We start from the raw sequence: 6,179 nt of genomic DNA on the forward strand, positions 1-6,179 counted from the left end.
TTTTTACTTGTTTCTTTTATTTTTGTTTATGTAAAGTACTTTGAATTGCCTCTGTGTATGAAATGTTCTATATAAATAAACTTGCCTTGCCTTGCCTTTATTATTTTTAGAAAATATCTAAAATCTTTTTTTTCAGATAGGCCATTGAAAAATGAAAGTTTAATATGGCTTTAAAACTGTTTGATATAGTACCTAATTGTTATATCTAGCTTTTGTTAGTTTTTTATTGGTTTATTTATTTAATGTGATTTTATTATATCCGATATTTGTAATTCTTTAAATTATTTCAAAATAGCTTAGGCTATTTTATCTAGATATGACACTATTGTTTTGAGCCTACAAAAGTGGACACGGAATTTGTAAAGTTTAATGTCTTTATGTTGTATTCATATTATGTATTATCTCCAAAATAAATGTAAACAATAAAAAAAAAGAGCTGTGAAGGGAGCACTCTTTTTCTCCATCTCACATTCACACACAGGCATCTAAATGCGCACAAACACACCTTTTACACTTGACAAAAACTCTCAAAAACCTTAACTGTCTGCTGTGTCTTTAATATGGTGTAAAGATTATTATGCGTTATTGAAACATCGAGGATGCAGTAAAGAAAGTCACTTATAAATTAAAACTACTATATTATTTTATGCAGCTTAAAATACATTTTACATTTAAAAGAGAAACATAAGGGCGATCATACGCAAAAAGACCCCAGCCTATAATTTGTTCCAGATGTTTTCTTTACCTTATTTATTTATTTATTTATTTATTTGTTTATGTGTTTGGCGCATGTACTCATGTGCGATCCAAAAACTGTGCCCGCCTCTCCTTTCACTCCGCCTTGAAGCCCCAGTTGGCCCTTTTTGACCCAAGGTATTCGGCGGGCCAAAAAAAGGCCGGCCACTGGCCCCAAGAAAGCCCCGATTTGGCCCGATTAGGCCCCGGAAGTGACAGTGAGAACGCAATTGGCCTTGGCTCGCCCTGACACGCTCGCTTTAGGCGCGATAGTGGAAATGCAGCTATTGACTGAACAACCGATCGATCTGCTTTCTGGAACTGTTCTTCACTGGACTTGAACCCTGTAGTCGTGGTCAACTCTTCTCTGCATCTCAAGTCCTCCGACGTACATGGCGAGCTACTGGACAAACTGGAAACAGCGGGAAAGCTGTCCACGGAGGTAAGTGGTCAGCTGGTAAGCACGACAAGAAACGGCATCATACCGCCCAAAGCATTCATTTTAAAAATGAAATGCAGCCATACATAGATCTGGCTACATAATTTGTGATCTCCGGAAACGTATAGGGCTACGTTTTCAAAATGAGTGTCATGGTTCATAGATCCGTGTTCTCCTTTTCTGTTGTTGTGTCTGTTAGATGGGTGTGTTTGTTTACCTTTTCTTTAACAGCATGCTTATCAGTCAGCTGACTCATCAGTGCGCAGAGCTGCAGCCCGTTCCTACTGGCTATATAAAGACTCGGCTGTCTACCTTTAGGCATTCAGTCGTTCATGTTGTTATTCTGTGTTTCAGGTCTCACCCTGTGGTCTGTTGGAGCGTGACTTTTGCATGCTTGTCTTACCGGCTATCTACGAGTCACGTTATCTGTCTGAACGTCTGTAATAAACTTTTTTACTTGCAATTGGGTCCGGCTTCTTCCCAACTTTTTAGACAGAGCGACTGAATCAACATGGATCCAACGAGTTTGCCTAGACTCAAGGAGTATCTTAACCACACTAACTCACTTATGCGTCAGGTTGTGACACAAATGCTCAGCAACAACGAAGCTTTAAGAACTCTTGTTAAACAGATTTCTGATCTTACCTCAGTGGTACAGCTCCTTCAAACAGAGGGACCTCCGGTGGAAGCCTCCATAGCTGATGTGCCAGCAATTGAAACTGTACCAGTATTAACCACGGAGCCTCGCCTACCGACGCCTGCTTTTTACTCCGGTGAGCTCAAACTTTGTCGATCTTTCTTAACCAAATGCTCACTGTTTATTTCACTTCAGCCTTCCTCTTTTCCCACAGAAGTATCCAAGGTCGCTTTTGTCATCACACTGCTCAATGGCAAAGCGGCGTTGTGGGAAACGACAGTATGGGAGAATAAACTTCTGTGTTGTTCATCATTTACTAAGTTTTCTGCGGAACTGAAAAAAGTCTTCGATCAGGCTGCTGTGGGTAGAGAGATGGCCCGATTGCTTGCAGAACTACAACAAGGAGAACGGAGTGTGGCTGAGTATTCGATCCAGTTTCGCACGCTAGTAGCGGAGTCCAAAAGGAATACGGTGGCTCAGTGGGATGTCTTCCTAAATGGTCTGGGGGATCACAACAAAGATGAGATATTTACCTTGGAGTTTCCTGAAACTTTAGATGAACTGATTGCAATGCTGCGCCACAATGACTCGGCCATTACAAGGGGATCCCAATGGAGGACGTCATTCGACGCGTCGGCTTCGGAGGAGGTGCCAATGCAGATGGGGCGCTCCCGACTGTCTAAAGCAGAGAGAAGTCAACATTTGAATCAAGGTCTCTGTCTTTATTGTGGAGCTTTGGGGCATATGGTCCTTAATTGTCCACTAAAAGAGTCGACCCGTCAGTAGTTAAGAGGTTACTGACTGGTGGGGTAACATTTAATAAAACCTCTCTTGCATCCTCTCTTGAGATTTGAGACTCAGGCACTTATTGACTCAGGAGCGGAGGGGAATTTTATTGACACTGGGCTTACTAAGAGACTTAAACTTCCTTTAATCCATCTATCTAAACCTATCACTGTTCAAGCCCTTAGTGTTTCACCTCTTTCTTTGATTACTCTTTCCACAGACAATACAAGACTTATCACTTCGGGTAATCATTCTGAAAACATTTGTTTTTGTTTTTTTTTTTGACCAGAATCACCACACACACCGGTGGACCTGGGACATCCCTGGCTGACGCATCATAACCCCTAAATTGACTGGAAAGATAATTCTGTTATTTCTTGGAGTGAGAGTTGTAATTTGTCTTGTCTTTTGTCTGCCTGTTCTAACGTTTCTTGTCCTGTCTTACAGGAGGAGAGCATGGATCTGTCTAACGTGCCACCTGAGTACTCAGACCTGAAGAGAGTGTTCAGTAAGCCTCGAGCTGCTTCCCTTCCACCTTATCGTCCCTATGACTGTGCTTTAGAGTTATTGCCAGGTACGTCTACACTTAAAGGCAAACTGTATTTGCTCTCTTTTCCAGAGAGGGAGGCTATGGAGAAATATACTTCTGATTCTCTAGCAGCCAAGATCATTACCCCTTCTTCATCAATGGCAGGGGCAGGATTTTTATTTTTTTTTGTAAAGAAATAGGATGGTTCTCTCTATCCCTTCATTGACTATTGGGGGCTGAACAGCATCAGGGTAAAGAATACTTATCTTTCGCCGTTGATGTCATCAGCCTTCGAGCGCCTGCAGGAGGCAAGCTTCTTTACAAAACTGGATCTCCGTATCATTTAGTCCACATAAGACAGGGGAATGAATGGAAGACTGCGTTTAATACTCTCAGGGGGCATTTTGAATATTGCGCCCTTCTCTTCGGACTGTCCAACACCCGCACATTCTTCCAAGCATTCATCTACAACGTGCTGAGAGACATGTTAGATCAATTCATTTATGTTTACATGGATAACATAATAATATTTTCTGCTTCTCTCCAGTAACATGTGCAGCAAGTCAGGCGGGTTCTTCAGAGGCGCCTAAAGAATGGTCTTTATGTCAAGGCAGAGAAATTTGTTTTTCATGCACAGTCTGTTCCCTTTCTAGGGCATATCGAGTCGATCGAGGGAATGCGCATGGATCCAGAGAAGACTAAAAAATTGGCCAACCCCAGATTCCTCTAAGGCCAAGCAGAGGTTTCTGGGTATCACTAATTTTTTACCGTTTCATTCGCAATTTCAGCCAACTAGCCACGCCTTTGACTGCCCTAACCTCCACCAGGACACTGCAATATGGATTGGCGACAGGGGCTTTCACATTGCATGACTTTACAATAGGAAGAATCGCCTATAACTTTGTCCAAACTACGTCTCACAGCCAAAAACATGTAGCATATCTTTTGTTATTAACTATGTAATGAGAAATGAGCCTTTAATGGGGTAGAAAATGTACATATTTGCTCACCTGGGTTTAAAGGGAATTAGCAATTTCTCCTCAACTTTCTTTTTTTAGTTTTTTGTATGAAACGTCAAACAGACACGGGTGCTCCTGTTAAACCTAGTTTTTCCTCGGTTTCTTGGGTCCAAATAAACCGAAAATGGACGCTTTTAACTTTTCCTCCAACCTCCCGCTGGCCAGCAGGTACACACACACATAAGTAAATTCTGCTCTCTCAATGGCTCATTTCAACTCGGCATAACAACTCGACTCATTTCACACGGCATAATTTGAATCTTGACAGCTCCAGATATTTAGCAAGTCAAATATCTCACAGGCATCGGCGACTCATCAGGGATTCTTTCAGATTTTGTCTTTGATAGTTCATACTGGGTGATTGTCACTCACGTGCATGAGCACTAATTTGCCAGTAATTTCAGGCATTTGTCAGCGATTTCTAAAAACCTGACGGCAAGTCAAAATCAGGGCTAAAATCATGCAGTCTGAACTAGGCATTCAAAAGCAAATTAACCAATAACTGTTTACAGCTGTGGGGAGCTGTATACACCCAATGAGGGGGGAGAGCATGCTCAGAGCCCGGCGGCTAATCAGCAGGTCAATCAGAAATAATAAATAACACCTGTTTATTCTAGTGATTGGGCCAGAGAGACACCCTTCTTAAGGAGAAGAGAAGGAGCAGATGGGAGAGAGGAGAGCACATACACACACACCTAAAGCATTAGTTGTGTGTATATTGAAAATAAAATAAATTATTTACCTGATATCGCCGACCCTGTCTTCTTCTTCCCACAACAAGAACAAATGTTACTACAGTGGTGCCGAAACCCGAAAAGGAGAACAGCCTCACTGCCAGAATGACCACTCCGTCAAGATGGCCATTTGATGAAGCCATCTAGGCCCTCGCAGTCCTCCACCAGCAACAACGTGATGCGCTGGTGAAACTGAAAAACATCCAGGAGCAGTGTTTCCAAGTCCTCATGGAGGCCCAGCGGAAGGACCACGAGCAAATCCGGAGTCTGCTGTCCGAGGAGATCCGGCCCGCTCCGACATCTGCCGCCCACCCTCCCAACGCCTTACAGAAAATGGCGCCGGAGGGTGACCCGAAAGTGTTCCTCGATCTCTTCGAGAAGATGGCGAAGGCGTGTGGCTGGCCGCGGGCCGAGTGGCCAGTACGAATCATCCCGCTGCTTTCGGGCGAAGCCCTGTTTGCCGCACAGCAGCTACCGGCCCAAAATCTCCTGGAATATGCTCACCTAAAGCGAGCTATTCTCCAGCGGGCCGGGAGGAGCAGCGTCAGCGCATCGGGTCGCCGGTTCTGGCTGAAAGCATTAGCCCAGCAGCTCCGTGACGCCTGCCGCAGATGGCTGGTGCAGAATGACCGGACCATCGCCCAGCTGGTGGATGCCGTGGTACTGGAACAGTTCATCACCCACCTCCCCTCCCAAACATCAGAGTAGGTCCAGTGCCATTGGCCAGGGCCGATGCATTGGAACCATGGGGACGAGAATAGCACACCAAAAATCTGCTCCGTGAAGGTGGCGAGTGCGTTAATTCGCAAATCATCTCCCCTGGTCGCGACGGGCTATACTGGATACCTGTCAGTATAAAAGGCGGTACATATCAAGCTTTGGTGGACTCGGGGTGCAACAAGACCTCCATCCACCAAAGTTTGCTTCAAGACCTGGCATTGGATACAAGCCGCACGGTAAGGGTAAGTTGTGTGTACGGGCATGAAATTCCCTACCCGCTAACAACAGTATATATTCAATTCCGGGGTAAAAATCATAGCGTAGAGGTAACAGTTAACCAGCACCTCAAACACCCGCTAATTTTGGGAACCAATTGGCCTGGATTTAATAGATTATTAGGGGTCTTATGTGCAGGTGTTTCTTGAAAGAAGAAATCGCTGGATAGGGGCGTGACGCTCAGCTGGGGCAATCCCAAGCAGTGACGTCACGTGCTGACTCAGGGGAAGGGCTGGTAATTTCCCAGTATAAAGACTTTTCCCTGGAGCAGTAGCGTGACGACATGCTGAGACATGCACTCGAG

At 44.4% G+C, this 6,179-nt stretch overlaps 1 long non-coding RNA gene across 1 annotated transcript; it reads left to right on the top strand.

The window, feature by feature from the left end:
- Positions 1 to 1,528: 1,528 nt before the first annotated feature.
- On the top strand, positions 1,529 to 4,891 carry LOC147832836 (retrotransposon-derived protein PEG10-like). The gene is made up of 3 exons (XR_015515075.1): positions 1,529 to 1,947; positions 2,026 to 2,596; positions 2,887 to 4,891. It is a non-coding gene; the product is annotated as a retrotransposon-derived protein PEG10-like (long non-coding RNA).
- The last annotated feature ends 1,288 nt before the right edge of the window (positions 4,892 to 6,179 follow it).

Source organism: Danio rerio, chromosome 18, assembly GCF_052040795.2.
Source record: "Danio rerio strain M-AB ecotype USA chromosome 18, GRCz13ab, whole genome shotgun sequence".
NCBI lineage: Eukaryota > Metazoa > Chordata > Actinopteri > Cypriniformes > Danionidae > Danio > Danio rerio.